We start from the raw sequence: 14,132 nt of genomic DNA, 5'->3' as shown, positions 1-14,132 counted from the left end.
CTGTATATGTACTGGTTCTGTATATGTACTGGTTCTGGATATGTATTGGTTCTGTATATGTACTGGTTCTGTATATGTACTGGTTCTGTATATCTACTGGTTCTGTATATGTACTAGTTCTGTTTATGTATTGGTTCTGTATATGTAATGATTCTGTGTATGTACTGGTTCTGGATATGTACTGGTTCTGTTTATGTACTGGTTCTGTATATGTACTGGTTCTGTTTATGTACTGGTTCTGTATATTTACTGGTTCTGTATATGTACTGGTTCTGCATATGTACTGGTTCTGTATATGTACTGGTTCTGCATATGTATTGGTTCTGTTTATGTATTGGTACAGTTTATGCATTGGTTCTGTATATGGATTGGTTCTGTAAATGTACTGGTTCTGTATTTGTATTTGTACTGGTTCTGCATATGTATTAGTTTAATATAAGTACTGGTTCTGTATACATATTGGCCCAGTGAGTGTATGAGTCCTGTTAGTTCCTTTATACAGATCACACATTGGTTAGTGTCACTTGGGTGTGAGTAAGAATGTCTGGTATGAGATGATCCTTCCTTGTTACTCACAGGCCCATTACACATTGACTCAGATCCTCCAGTAGAAGAAAGAACTGCTCATAACTAACTAGTGGGTGAAGTGTCAGTTCTCCCTCATGATGAGATGTCAGTTCACTATGGCAACACAGTCTGATAATGGGACAGAACCTTTGTTACTGATACAAAGAAAGTCACTCGTTTGTCTCAGAGATGTTTGTATCAAAGCTTTTATGTGTTTGTAGAATAATGTCCCACTAAATGGCCCTTTCACTGGAGTATATGGATGTTATTTCACCTTTCCTCATCTGAGCAACGAGTATGGCAGCTCCCATTTACTGGAATATACACCAAACTAACAGCACATACGCTTCCTTGTGCAGAATAAACTCACCTATAGAAAGACAAAGGGAAATCTTACCTATAAACAGGTTATACAGGGAACTCTGAGTGTCATATGAGGGATAATGTACCCCCTACTGTAAATGATAAGGATATTAGAAGTCACCGAGGGGTTGTTCTGTGACCATATAAAGGCTCAAGGCTGCAGGCTGAGTTATACAGGGAACTCTGAGTATCACTCATGTATTATAAGGGATAATGTACCCCCTACTGTAAATGATAAGGATATTATAAGTCACTGAGGGGTTGTTCTGTGACCATATAAAGGCACAAGGCTGCAGGCTGAGTTATACAGGGAACTCTGAGTATCACTCATGTATTATAAGGGATAATGTACCCCCTACTGTAAATGATAAGGATATTAGAAGTCACTGAGGGGTTGTTCTGTGACCATATAAAGGCACAAGGCTGCAGGCTGAGTTATAAAGGGAACTCTGAGTATCACTCATGTATTATAAGGGATAATGTACCCCCTACTGTAAATGATAAGGATATTAGAAGTCACTGAGGGGTTGTTCTGTGACCATATAAAGACACAAGGCTGCAGGCTGAGTTATACAGGGAACTCTGAGTATCACTCATGTATTATAAGGGATAATGTACCCCCTACTGTAAATGATAAGGATATTAGAAGTCACTGAGGGGTTGTTCTGTGACCATATAAAGGCACAAGGCTGCAGGCTGAGTTATACAGGGAACTCTGAGTATCACTCATGTATTATAAGGGATAATGTACCCCCTACTGTAAATGATAAGGATATTAGAAGTCACTGAGGGGTTGTTGTGTGACCATATAAAGGCACAAGGCTGCAGGCTGAGTTATACAGGGAACTCTGAGTATCACTCATGTATTATAAGGGATAATGTACCCCCTACTGTAAATGATAAGGATATTAGAAGTCACTGAGGGGTTGTTCTGTGACCATATAAAGGCACAAGGCTGCAGGCTGAGTTATACAGGGAACTCTGAGTATCACTCATGTATTATAAGGGATAATGTACCCCCTACTGTAAATGATAAGGATATTAGAAGTCACTGAGGGGTTGTTGTGTGACCATATAAAGGCACAAGGCTGCAGGCTGAGTTATACAGGGAACTCTGAGTATCACTCATGTATTATAAGGGATAATGTACCCCCTACTGTAAATGATAAGGATATTAGAAGTCACTGAGGGGTTGTTCTGTGACCATATAAAGGCACAAGGCTGCAGGCTGAGTTATACAGGGAACTCTGAGTATCACTCATGTATTATAAGGGATAATGTACCCCCTACTGTAAATGATAAGGATATTAGAAGTCACTGAGGGGTTGTTGTGTGACCATATAAAGACACAAGGCTGCAGGCTGAGTTATACAGGGAACTCTGAGTATCACTCATGTATTATAAGGGATAATGTACCCCCTACTGTAAATGATAAGGATATTAGAAGTCACTGAGGGGTTGTTCTGTGACCATATAAAGGCACAAGGCTGCAGGCTGAGTTATACAGGGAACTCTGAGTATCACTCATGTATTATAAGGGATAATGTACCCCCTACTGTAAATGATAAGGATAGTAAAGGTCAGGGAGGATATTTGTGCCCATGTATAAAAGCTCCAAAAAAACTTTTAATTTTTATAATAATTCATGTACATTCCCAGGGTATTTTAGGATGAAAGAAATATTAAAAGGAAAGTAAAACGTCACATTAAAATAATCCTGCTTTATTTAATGTCATATGAAAATTACTGTTTCATCTGAGAAGAAAATGCTGGTGGTGATTACAGAGGATATCTAATGCTTTCTGCTTGTGCACTGAACCCCACCCACTTTATTCAGAGGCTATCTAAGGTCTGTGGCAGAGAGATTTTTTTCTGTGCTACTAATGATCCTTATCTGGTCAGTTGGTGATGTAAAACAGGGGTGCCAGGCTTCACCCCCTTATTATCCTGCCTGGTTGATAATCTCCGCTGTTCTATAGGAAGCCAGGAGCAGCTTGTGCAGAAGTTTTAAAGGTGGTTCATCTTTAAGTTAATTGTTATTGCTACTTTTTATTATTCATTTTTCTATTCAGGCCTCTCCTATTCTCATATTCCAGTCTCTTATTCAAATCAGTGCATGGTTGTTATGGTAATTTGGACCCTAGCAACCAGATGGCTGAAATTTCAAACTGGAGAGCTGCTGAATAAAAAAACAAATAACTCAAAAACTACAAATAATAAAAAAAGAAAACCAATTGCAAATTGTCTTGGAATATCCCTCTCTACATCCTAATAACAGTTAATTTAAAGGCGAACAACTACTTTAAAGGCTAATTAAAACTTAAAAATTAGTGAATATAAAACTGAATTCTAAGAAATTTTGTAATTTACATTCATTATTTATTTTGTTTTTATGCCAAGATATTAAGGGATACATGTGCTGTTAATATGAATGAATTGTGTTACAACAGCGCCACCTGCTGGTCAGTTTCCCACCAGTCTGACCAGCAAGTAGTCAAGGAAGTTGTCAGGAGAAAGAAAGAGGCTGATGTTCTTCTGCTTAGGAATAAAATTAGAAACCTTTCTCACATCTTTCCTAAGCAGAAGAACATCAGCCTCTTTCTTTCTCCTGACAACTTCCTTGACTACTTGCTGGTCAGACTGGTGGGAAACTGACCAGCAGGTGGCGCTGTTGTAACAAAATTCATTCATATTAACAGCACATGTATCCCTTAATATCTTGGAATAAAAACAAAATAAATAATGAATGTAAATGACAAAAGTGCTTAGAATAGCCCCCTCATCAGTTTTACATACACTTATTGTATGGGTTTACTTATCCTTTATGAGTGTGGTGCACAATTTATTGCAGATGTAATATACAGGCAGGAGAATATTAAGATTTAGACAGTGGGGGGTGCAGTGACTATTGATGAGGCCGGTACAATGTATCTGAGCCTGTAAATGTTTTAGAAGGTCGGTGCTTTTCTGGTTGGGGGAGATGCGCGGTCAGTGCATTCAGTTACTGTTATTGAATGAGCCCAGAGAGATGCAGTTACACTCAATAAAGGGACATGATTGAAAGACACGGCCGCTGAGCAGGGTGACAACACCCACCACACACACATGCAGGGATCATTGCTTGGGTGCTCCGGGAGTGGGGAGACAAGGAGGCCCAGCTGAGGCTAAAGCAGACAGTAAAGGGGAACTCCACTCTCAAAAAAATAGTTGTGCATAATTCATGTATACATTCATTCGATACTTTGAGTGGTTTTAATGTTCTTCTTCGCACTGCTGGTTCTGATCACTGAAACAACATTGCAAGCCAGCTGAATAACAGACCTGGAGGAGACTTAACTCCCTGTACATTGTTTCATAAGTCAGAACTAGAGTATAGAAAGGGCTACGCAATCAATGCTTTCCCTTTCAGTTTTAAGTACAAATAAATAATTCTGGAAGTTGCTTAGAATGACGTTCTTTGTCCTTGTGCATTTGGGCTCAGTTCCCCTTTAAAGGAGAACTAAAGCCTAACTAAAGAAGTAAGTAGAAATGTTGTACATGATGTTTTGTGCTTCTGTACCAGCCCAAGGCAACCACAGCCCTTTAGCAGTAAAGATCTGTGTCTCCAAAGATGCCCCAGTAGCTCCCCATCTTCTTTTCTGCTGATTCACTGATTCACATGCTCTGTGCTGCTGTCACTTACTGAGCTTAGGGAGCCACTCACAATATACAGTACACATAGAATAGAAATGTCACAATATAAGGCTGATTAGTAATTAATACACATAATTACTACATGGCAGCACAGAAACCAGTGCAATTAGCATCAGAATTGAATAATCAGCAAACCTGTAGCATCATCTTATATTACAGCCAGGGAAGCTCATTTTCTGCTGGATAATTAGTGACGAGCCCTAAGCTTAGCTTCTCAACAGCCAATCAGAGCCCACTGAGCATGTGAGTGTCACAGACACTTTCCAAGATGGTGACCCCCTGTGACAAGTTTGAAGTCCTGGATCATTGCTGCTATTGACAAGCTCAAACTTTAGCCTCGTGCAATAAGTTCACTATAGAAAATAGGACATTTTTAGCCTCATTCATTTTTAGGGTTTAGTTCTATTTTAACCTCACCATCTATTTTGATTATAAAGGAGAAAATATGCTCGGAGGCTGCAATGGCCCCTGGTCTTGTAACTCACAGCAACCAAGTGTTCCGACTACAGAAGACGTATAAATGTCTATAGCACCCGGGTCAGATTTTGGGGTGGCATCAAAACAAACGTGGCCCCCTCCCATTATGTTTAGAGACCACTGCCCATTCTGAACCCCATAAAATTGACAATAACAACATTTTAAACAAACATATATCTTAAGCACATTGTTTGCCCAAACAGCCCCAGAAAGGATTGGAATGTGCTCCTCCCAAGTTCACTAAACCCCATTCCTTTGCTGCTGCTGTGGAATACAAGTCCCAGAATGCTCAGCCAGTCCCTGTTGGAAACATCAGCTAATAGAGGCTGGTGCATTTAACACCTGTGCTGGTAACTGGCAACGCACAATAGGATCTCTCTGTAATGAGGAATCTATAATTCATGCGTGCGGCTAAACTCTATTATGTTGGGAACAATGAAGGGCATATTTATCAAGGCGTGTCAAACATTTTACCCCAAAAAATTGACTTGTATCTTGTTACTCTATAGCCCTGTGGTCAAGGCTTGATGGGGCGAGGGGCCACTGTATGGAGCTTCTTTACTGTCGCCATATTTCCCACCTAAACCTGTTGCCCCTCAGTCTCCCACCTGCTGCTTCGTATGTCTGTGCCATGTTGGGGTTCCCAGAGCAGCCCCCTAAAGACAGTGCAGGTTGAAGTCTCCCTATGTATCTGTCTTGCTATAATTATGCCCAATGGGTTTCTGGACAGATCTGATGTTCTCCTTATTAGCGAACCAATCTGTACAGACAGCCCCCCTTTGGACCCCGCACCCCTGAAGGTGACCCCAACTGCTGAATCGTATTATCTACAGAACCCCCTTTCCCCCAGCTCAGTCCTTCCCCTCAAGCCTCACTGTACATACATTATGCAATGCTAAATGCAACAAGTGAGAACACATCTTCTCTCCCAAAGAGCTTACAATCTATTATAGTCACTGGGGGTGGAGCCTAACAAACTGAGATTACAGATGACCAGACTGAGGGTGTTGAGGGGACACTGAGAGTTACAGTTTAGAAACAACTGGAGGTCTGCAGACTGGGCATCTCTAGCTCTAGTCCGGCTGCAGTCGCAGTGTATAGGGCTACTGTACAGCGTCTGTTACTTAAGATATGCCCGCAGGCTGTTGCTGAACTACAATTCCCAGAAGCCCCTGACAGCCAAAGGTAATGATCATTTTAATGTGGATGCTGTTGGTACCTTGTGCCCTGCTGTATAACAGAATGAATGAAATCCATCAAGTCTTCAACCCCCTCCCCAAGAACTCCCCGTCCCTTCGTTAACTCCCTGCCATAACTAACAAGCCCAGGCAGCAGCAGCAACTAAGAAGATTAGTAAAATCCTTAAAGAATCAGCAGGACCCACAGCCACGTTCAGACTTACCCCCGGCTGCCCATAGACCCCTGTGGATTCCACAAGTGACTGTCCCAAAGTGATGAGGAGTTTCGGCCGAGTGTCCGAGTGTAAGTGCAAATCACAGGCTGCAGACGTCCCTCCTGCTGGTGCCTCGGGTGCTCTGTAGTCGCCCTGCTCTGGGATAACTAACCTGCACCCGCAGCACCCACAGCCTATTCATCAGCACTGATCCTTATTATACACAGCGGGAGATTACAGGCCAAGAGGTCTGACATCAGAGGGAGGGGTGGAGTTGGGATATAGTCAGGGCAGGTCGCCTGTCATAGAAATACTGCTGAGTGTTGTAGTTCAGCCACTGCCAGACAGCTCCACTCAATGGAAGGGACAGGGGTTATAGAGTCCAATCTACTTGGGAAGGGGGGTGGGACTATGGACTTCAGGGGTGTCTGTCTTATAACCCTCCGGCTGTAAATGGTACTACAACTCCCAGAATCCTTTGTCACTTTCAAACAATATGAAGTTTGCTTTTGTCCCCAACCCTAGAGACAGCCCTGCAGAATAAAGGGCAAGTACAATGGGATAAAGGGGCAGAAACTTCTCAGAGTCACCCTGTTGTGCTTGAGTTCAGAGGATTGTGCTGCACATAAAAGCTCTGTTTGCTCTGCGAAGAAAGCGTTTAAAGGGGAAGTATGCACAGCATGAGCCACCTGAATCAGCTGGGTTTAAAAATACATTCTGCCTATTCTTTTAATTGGAAAAACAAATCAGCAGGTTCTTTTTGTTGTATTGTTTTCCTCTATTGGACTGGGCTCCAACCCCCTTCATCTGCCATAGCACTGGGACCTGGGAGAGAACACAAGAGTTTATAATCCCACCTGCGGCCCTCCAGCTCTCTGATCGCTTCGTTTTCCGAAGTCGTCCGTAGTTTCCTCGTTAGGCAACTTCAGACAACTTCGGAAAACTAATCGCACCGATTGCCATCCCGCCATCGATTTACATTCTAGCCGGCGGGAGGCAGTTCTGGGCGATTAGTCGCCCCGAAGAAGAGGCGATTTGTAGTCGGGCGACTAATCTCCCCGAATCTGAGCGTGTGCCCTAACTCTTAGGGTACAGAGGGGTAGCAGGGAGTTAAATGTCAAATCTTGTTCAACAACAACTCCCAGAATCCCATTAACAGCTTTTGGCTGGAACTTATTATTTAACTTTGACAGAATGTACAGTATGGCAGCTCCCTCCAATTATCAGGCTGTTAACTGGAAAGGAAGTCATATTTATAAACACAGTCTTTTTTGTTTTTTTAAACACAACTCTGTCCCCTTTAGTTGATGATCCAGTAACCATGGCAACCACCATTCCCAGGTATCAACGGCATAAAGAGTGATACCAGATACAACCTGAGAGACCCTTGAAAAACAAGCTGTTACTGTCCCTTTAATTAAAAATGGATTCTTATTAGATCCTCAATTGTATTCCAATTAGTCTTATTATTTGCTATAGCAGCCAATCAATTCTTGGAAAAAATACTAGTGGTTCCACCTGCAGAACATTCCATTGGCGCCATCTGCTGGTAGACAGATATCATTACAGTCTACATGTTACTACTATTGTTGGAGTATGTTTGCCTTAATGGGGTTGTGCACCTTTAAATTAGAGATGCACCGAATCCTGGATTCGGCCTTTTTCAGCAGGATTCAGATTCGGCCGGATCCTTTTGCCAAACCGAATCCGAATCCTTATTTGCATATGCAAATTAGGGGAGGGGAGGGAAATCACATGACTTTTTGTCACAAAACAAGGAAGTAACAATTGTTTTCACCATCCCACCCATAATTTACATATGCAAATTAGGATTTGGATTTGGTTCGGTATTCAGCTGAATATTTTGCGAAGGATTTGGGTGTTCGGCTGAATCCAAAATAGTGGATTCGGTGCACCCCTACTTTATATTAACTTTTAGTATGTTATAGAATGGCCATTTATAAGCAATGGTTATTGGTCTTCATTATTTATAGTTTTTCAATTATTTGCCTTTTCCTTCTGACTCTTTCCAGCTTTCAAAAATGGGTCACTGACCCCATCTAAAAAAACAAATGCTCTGTAAGGCTACACATGTATTGTTATTGCTACTTTTTATTCCTCATCTTTCTATTCAGGCCTCTCCTATTCATATTCCAGTCTCTTATTCAAATCAATGTATGGTTGCTAGGGGAATTTGGACCCTAGCAACCAGATGGCTGAAATTGCAAACTGGAGAGCTGCTGAATAAAAAGCTAAATAACTCGAAAACCACAAATAATAAAAAATTAAAACCAACTGCAAATTGTCTCAGGATATCACTGTCCACATCATACTAAAAATGAACTCAAAGGTGAACAACCCCTTAAAATACTGAAATTAATATTATTTTTTTCAAATCAGGAGCATAGTGTATAGTTTATCTCTTTAAATATAAATAAGGTGCTCATCGTTGTGCAGAGGCAGGAGACCAGGGCTTGGATGAATGTCTGCCAATAACAGAGAAGTATAGGGAGATGTTTTGGGGGAGGTTCCTTGCAGATTTGGGGGTGCCTTTCTGCTCATGGAGTTGGCCTAAATTGATAGAACACTCCCTGTTGAAAGGCAGATTCTTCTCCATCAATCAATTCCTCTGATTGGCCACAAATTCATTCTGCAGCAACAATGAGCCCCAAATTCTAAAGAGCTCTCATCAGTGACAAGGAGAAGAAGGAATTGTGGAAGAGATGGTGTGGCCCCCAAGGGCCCGGATCTGAATATCACGGAGCCGGTGTGAGATTATTTGCAGAGACAGAAGCAAGACAGACAGACAGGGGTCACATCAAATATTTATTTTATATATTTTTCTGTAGGGACCTATAGGATATCCTATCCCTATAGAGTTAATCCCCTACCTTTTTGTATGTAGTTCTCTTTTCCCTTGTTATTGGGCCAAGCCCTTGTAACTGGTAAAGTGTAACACCCTCACCTATTGGACAAAGAGTGTAATGACACTCCCCTGCCACACTGCTATATAGTGTTGTGCAGGGAGTGTCCTCTTCCTCTTTGGCTCCTGGTGCTGCTGCTAGGTGAATCTCCACTGAGCCTGGGATCACCATAGGCCCCAGTAAGCATTTACCCCAGAGGGATCTGACACCTCTGGTGCTAAGTCGGGGACCAGGTAACCCCGTGAACGAGGACCAGCTAAAATAGTAAGATACTGTTATAGTTCTCTCTAGGAGAGAAAGACAGAGAGGTGTAGCAGAAAGAGCAGCTGTCGCTCCAACGAGGATTGTAGTAGGGAGTAGCTTCCCACAAGGCCTGTTTGCCTTTAGAGCAGGGAACTCAGTTGATAGGCATCTAGGTGAGCAAAGGACTACCTGTACCCTACCTGATAGATCCCGATCCCCTCACTGTGCAACGTCGGTTGAACTGGGAATTGATATACACCTATCTGCAATATCTTTTGGGAGTCGCACCTGTTTGACTGTGAACCTTGTACTGTCCAAAGTGATTCCATCTGCTGTGTCCTCAGTACTTTGTAAGTAAAACCTGTGGTCATTTGCCTCTGGCATAATAAATCTGCTCCTGTTGTACCCTTTTAAAGAACCTCCTGGCGTCCATTTGTCTATTTGTACTTATATGCCTGTGAGTTGTAGTTCAACTACAGTTTAAAGGGGAAGCTTCCATTTGGCGAAGGCTCTGCCCTGGGTGAAGATTCGCAATGTAACCCATGCTCACTACCTAGCTGGTCACCCTTAACTTCTAATTGGTAGATTAGGCCAAAAAAGCGTTACATTTCTATTTACTTTCCAGGAAGTTTCTTGATTAATTAAAATAATGGCTTTATATGAGACATTCCCACTTTATGGCATTATTTCACAAGCACCTAAACCTTTTGCACAGAACTGTATGAGAATAGAAATGTATATATTTATGCTACTGTGTGTAGGTGGGGGGGGTGTACTGGCACAGGGGGGTCTATATTAGGGAGGGGGTAGATCAATATAAATTTGGAATAAAATTGTACAATTAATTGTGATACAGAAGGGTTGGGACATTCCAGGGAAGCAAACTTTTTGGGGAACTCCTGTCCTTCCTCCATCACTCCTCCAGACCCCCAATCACTGGAAGCAACAGAATTCTGAAGCATTGCATTCTCTCAGAGTTCCACAGGGTGGCAGCAAATTACCAGGAAAACACAGAAACAATTCCTTATACTAAGGGCTAGCCCACACGAGGAGATTCGTGGAGATTTTGTCGCCTTATATAATAGTTGCCCGAAGTTGCCTCACTGAGGCAACTTTGGGCGACTATTGAAATGCATCGCTGCGTGTGCATTAGTGCAGGCGACTTTTCATTGTAGCCTATGGGGAAAACGCTGAGGCAGTTCAGGGAGATAGTCGCTTGATAGATGGTTGGATTGATAGATGGTTGGATAGATAAACAATTAGATAGATGGTTGCATAGAAAGATGGTTGGATAGATGAGTGGATAGCTAGACGGTTGGTTGGTTGGATAGATAGATGATTGGATAGATAACGGTTGATAGATAGATGGTTGGATAGATAAATCGTTGAATAGATAGATGGTTGGATAGATAAATGGTTGTTAAGATAGATGATTGGGTAGATAAACGGTTGGATAGATGGTTTGATAGATAAATGGTTGGACAGATATATCGGATAGATAAATGGTTGGGTAGATGGTTTGATAGATAAATGGTTGGACAGATAGATGATTAGATAGATAGATGGTTGGAAAGGTAAACGGTCAGCTAGGTAGACAATTTGATAGATAAATGATTGGATAGATAAACGGTTGATAGATAGATGGTTGGATAGATAACTTGTTGGACAGATAGATGATTGGATAGATATATGGTTAGCTATGTAGATGATTGAATAGATAAATGATTGGATAGATATATTAGATAGGTAATTGGATAGATAAATTGTTGGATAGACCATTGGATAGATAAACTGTTGGATAGATAGGTGGTTGGTTGGATATATAGACAATTGGAAAGATAAATGGTTAGATATATAAATGATTGGATAGATAAATGGTTGGTTGGTTGGATGGATAGATGATAGATAGAATTGGATTGATAAATGGTTGAATAGACAGTTGGATAGATAAATGGTTGGATAGATAGACAATTGAATAGATTAATGGTTGCATAGATAGATAATTGGATGATAAATGGTTGGATAGGTAGAGGATTAGATAGATAAATGATTGGGTAGATACATGGTTGGATAGATAATTGGATGGATAAATGGTTGGATCGATCGATAGATAGATAGATGGATGATTGGATAGATGAACAATTGGATAGAAAGATGATTGGATAGATAGATGGTTGGATATAAAAATGATTGGATAAATAATTGATTGGATAAATAGACAATGGATTAGATAAACAGTTGGATATATGGACAATTGGGTAGATAGATGGTTAGATATATAAATTATTGGATAGATGAATGATTGGATAGATAGATGATTGGATAGATAAATGGTTGGGTAGACAGTTGGATAGATAAACGGTTGGCTAGATAGACAATTGAATAGATTAATGGTTGGTTGGATAGATAGATAATTGGATGATAAATGTTTGGATAGATAAATGATTGGATAGATGATTGGATAGATAAATGGTTGGTTGGATACATAGATGATTGGATGGATAGCTGATTGGATAGATTGACAGTTGGATAAATAAATGATCGGATAGATAGATGGTTGGATAGGGGATTAGATGTGTGTCATTACTGTAAAAGATCCAACAGGTGGCAGTAAATGACACCAGAAGAAAAATCCTTAGGGCTCCTATTAGTAGCTAGAACCTTATTCCTTAGGGCTCCTATCAGTAGTCAAAACCTCATTCCTTAGGCCTCATTTCAGTAGTAAGAACCTCATTCCTTAGGGCTCCTATCAGTAGCCACAACCTCATTCCTTAAGGCTCCTATCAGTGGTCACAACCTCATTCCTTCTCCTATCAGTAGCCACAACCTCATTCCTTAGGGCTCCTATTAGTAGCTAGAGCCTCATTCCTTAGGGCTCCTATTAGTAGCTAGAACCTTATTCCTTATGGCTCCTATTAGTAGCTAGAGCCTCATTCCTTAGGGCTCCTATTAGTAGCTAGAACCTTATTCCTTAGAGCTCTTATCAGTAGTCAAAACCTCATTCCTTAGGCCTCATTTCAGTAGTAAGAAACTCATTCCTTAGGGCTCCTATCAGTAGCCACAACCTCATTCCTTAGGGCTCCTATCAGTAGTCAGAACCTCATTACTAAGGGCTCCTATCGGTAGCCACAATCTCATTCCTTAGGGTTCCTATCAGTGGTCACAACCTCATTCCTTCTCCTATCAGTGGCCACAACCTCATTCCTTAGGGCTCCTATTAGTAGCTAGAGCCTCGTTCCTTAGGGCTCCTATTAGTAGCTAGAACCTTATTCCTTATCAGTAGTCAAAACCTCATTCCTTAGGCCTCATTTCAGTAGTAAGAACCTCATTCCTTAGGGCTCCTATCAGTAGCAACAACCTCATTCCTTAGGGCTCCTATCAGTAGTCAGAACCTCATGCCTTAGGGCTCCTATCAGTAGCCACAACCTCATTCCTTAGGGCTCCTATCAGTAGCCAGAACCTCATTCCTTAGGGCTCCTATCAGTAGTTAGAAGCTCATTCCTTAGGGCTCCTATCAGTAATTAGAACCTCATTCCTTAGGGCTCCTATCAGTAGCCAGAACCTCATTCCTTAGGGCTCCTATCAGTAGTTAGAAGCTCATTCCTTAGGGCTCCTATCAGTAGCCACAACCTCATTCCTTAGGGCTTCTATCAGTAGCCACAACCTCATTCCTTAGGGCTCCTATCAGTAGCCACAACCTCATTCCTTCGGGCTCCTATCAGTAGTCAGAACCTCATTCCTTCTCATATCAGTAGCTACTACCTCATTCCTTAGGGCTCCTATTAGTAGCTAGAGCCTAATTCCGTAGGGCTCCTATCAGTAGCCAGAACCTTATTCCTTAGGGCTCCTATCAGTAGCCAGAACCTCATTATTTAGGGCTCCTATCAGTAGCCAGAACCTTATTCCTTAGGGCTCCTATCAGTAGCCAGAACCTCATTATCTAGGGCTCCTATCAGTAGCCAGAACCTCATTCCTTAGGGCTCCTATCAGTAGCCAGAACCTTATTCCTTAGGGTTCCTATCAGTAGTCAGAACCTCATTTCTTAGGGCTCCTATCAGTAGCTTCAACCTCATTCCCTAAGGTTCCTATCAGTAGCCAGAACCTCATTTCTTAGGGTTCCTATCAGTAGCCAGAACTTCATTCCATCAGTTTTTAAATGTCAAATTTAGTTCGTAACAACAGTTGATGGTCATTTCAGGCAGCTGTAGCTTTGCAGTCAGCTGAAAATGTATCTCCTAAGAAAAGCAAAGTCTTATGATGTTGTTGTGCTTGGACAAAGTGACAAAGATGATGATGATGATGAAGATGATGATGATGATGATGAAAGAACAGCAGACATGTTTCCCAATCACATATATTAGGGAAATGATTAGAATAAAAGGGCTCAGTCTCCTCTCATGCAGCACAGTAGAAAGTGGGCCATAACCAGAGTCTTTTGGGCAGCACCAAGTAAGTCTTATTATAGGTGCATG

General features: G+C 41.5%; 1 protein-coding gene across 1 annotated transcript in view; it reads right to left on the bottom strand.

Moving 5' to 3' along the window:
* myo7a.L (myosin 7a L homeolog) overlaps positions 1-6,694 on the bottom strand; it is a 93,516-nt gene extending 86,822 nt beyond the window's left edge. Inside the window, exon 1 of the mRNA XM_041582840.1 lies at positions 6,503-6,694. The gene's annotated coding sequence lies outside the window, so the exon portion shown is untranslated. The remainder of the gene's footprint in view (positions 1-6,502) is intronic.
* Positions 6,695-14,132: the final 7,438 nt, after the last annotated feature.

This window comes from Xenopus laevis, chromosome 2L (genome assembly GCF_017654675.1).
Source record: "Xenopus laevis strain J_2021 chromosome 2L, Xenopus_laevis_v10.1, whole genome shotgun sequence".
In the NCBI taxonomy this organism is placed as follows: domain Eukaryota; kingdom Metazoa; phylum Chordata; class Amphibia; order Anura; family Pipidae; genus Xenopus; species Xenopus laevis.
Note: the sequence above shows the minus strand (reverse complement) of the source record. Positions and strands in the feature narration are given on the sequence as shown.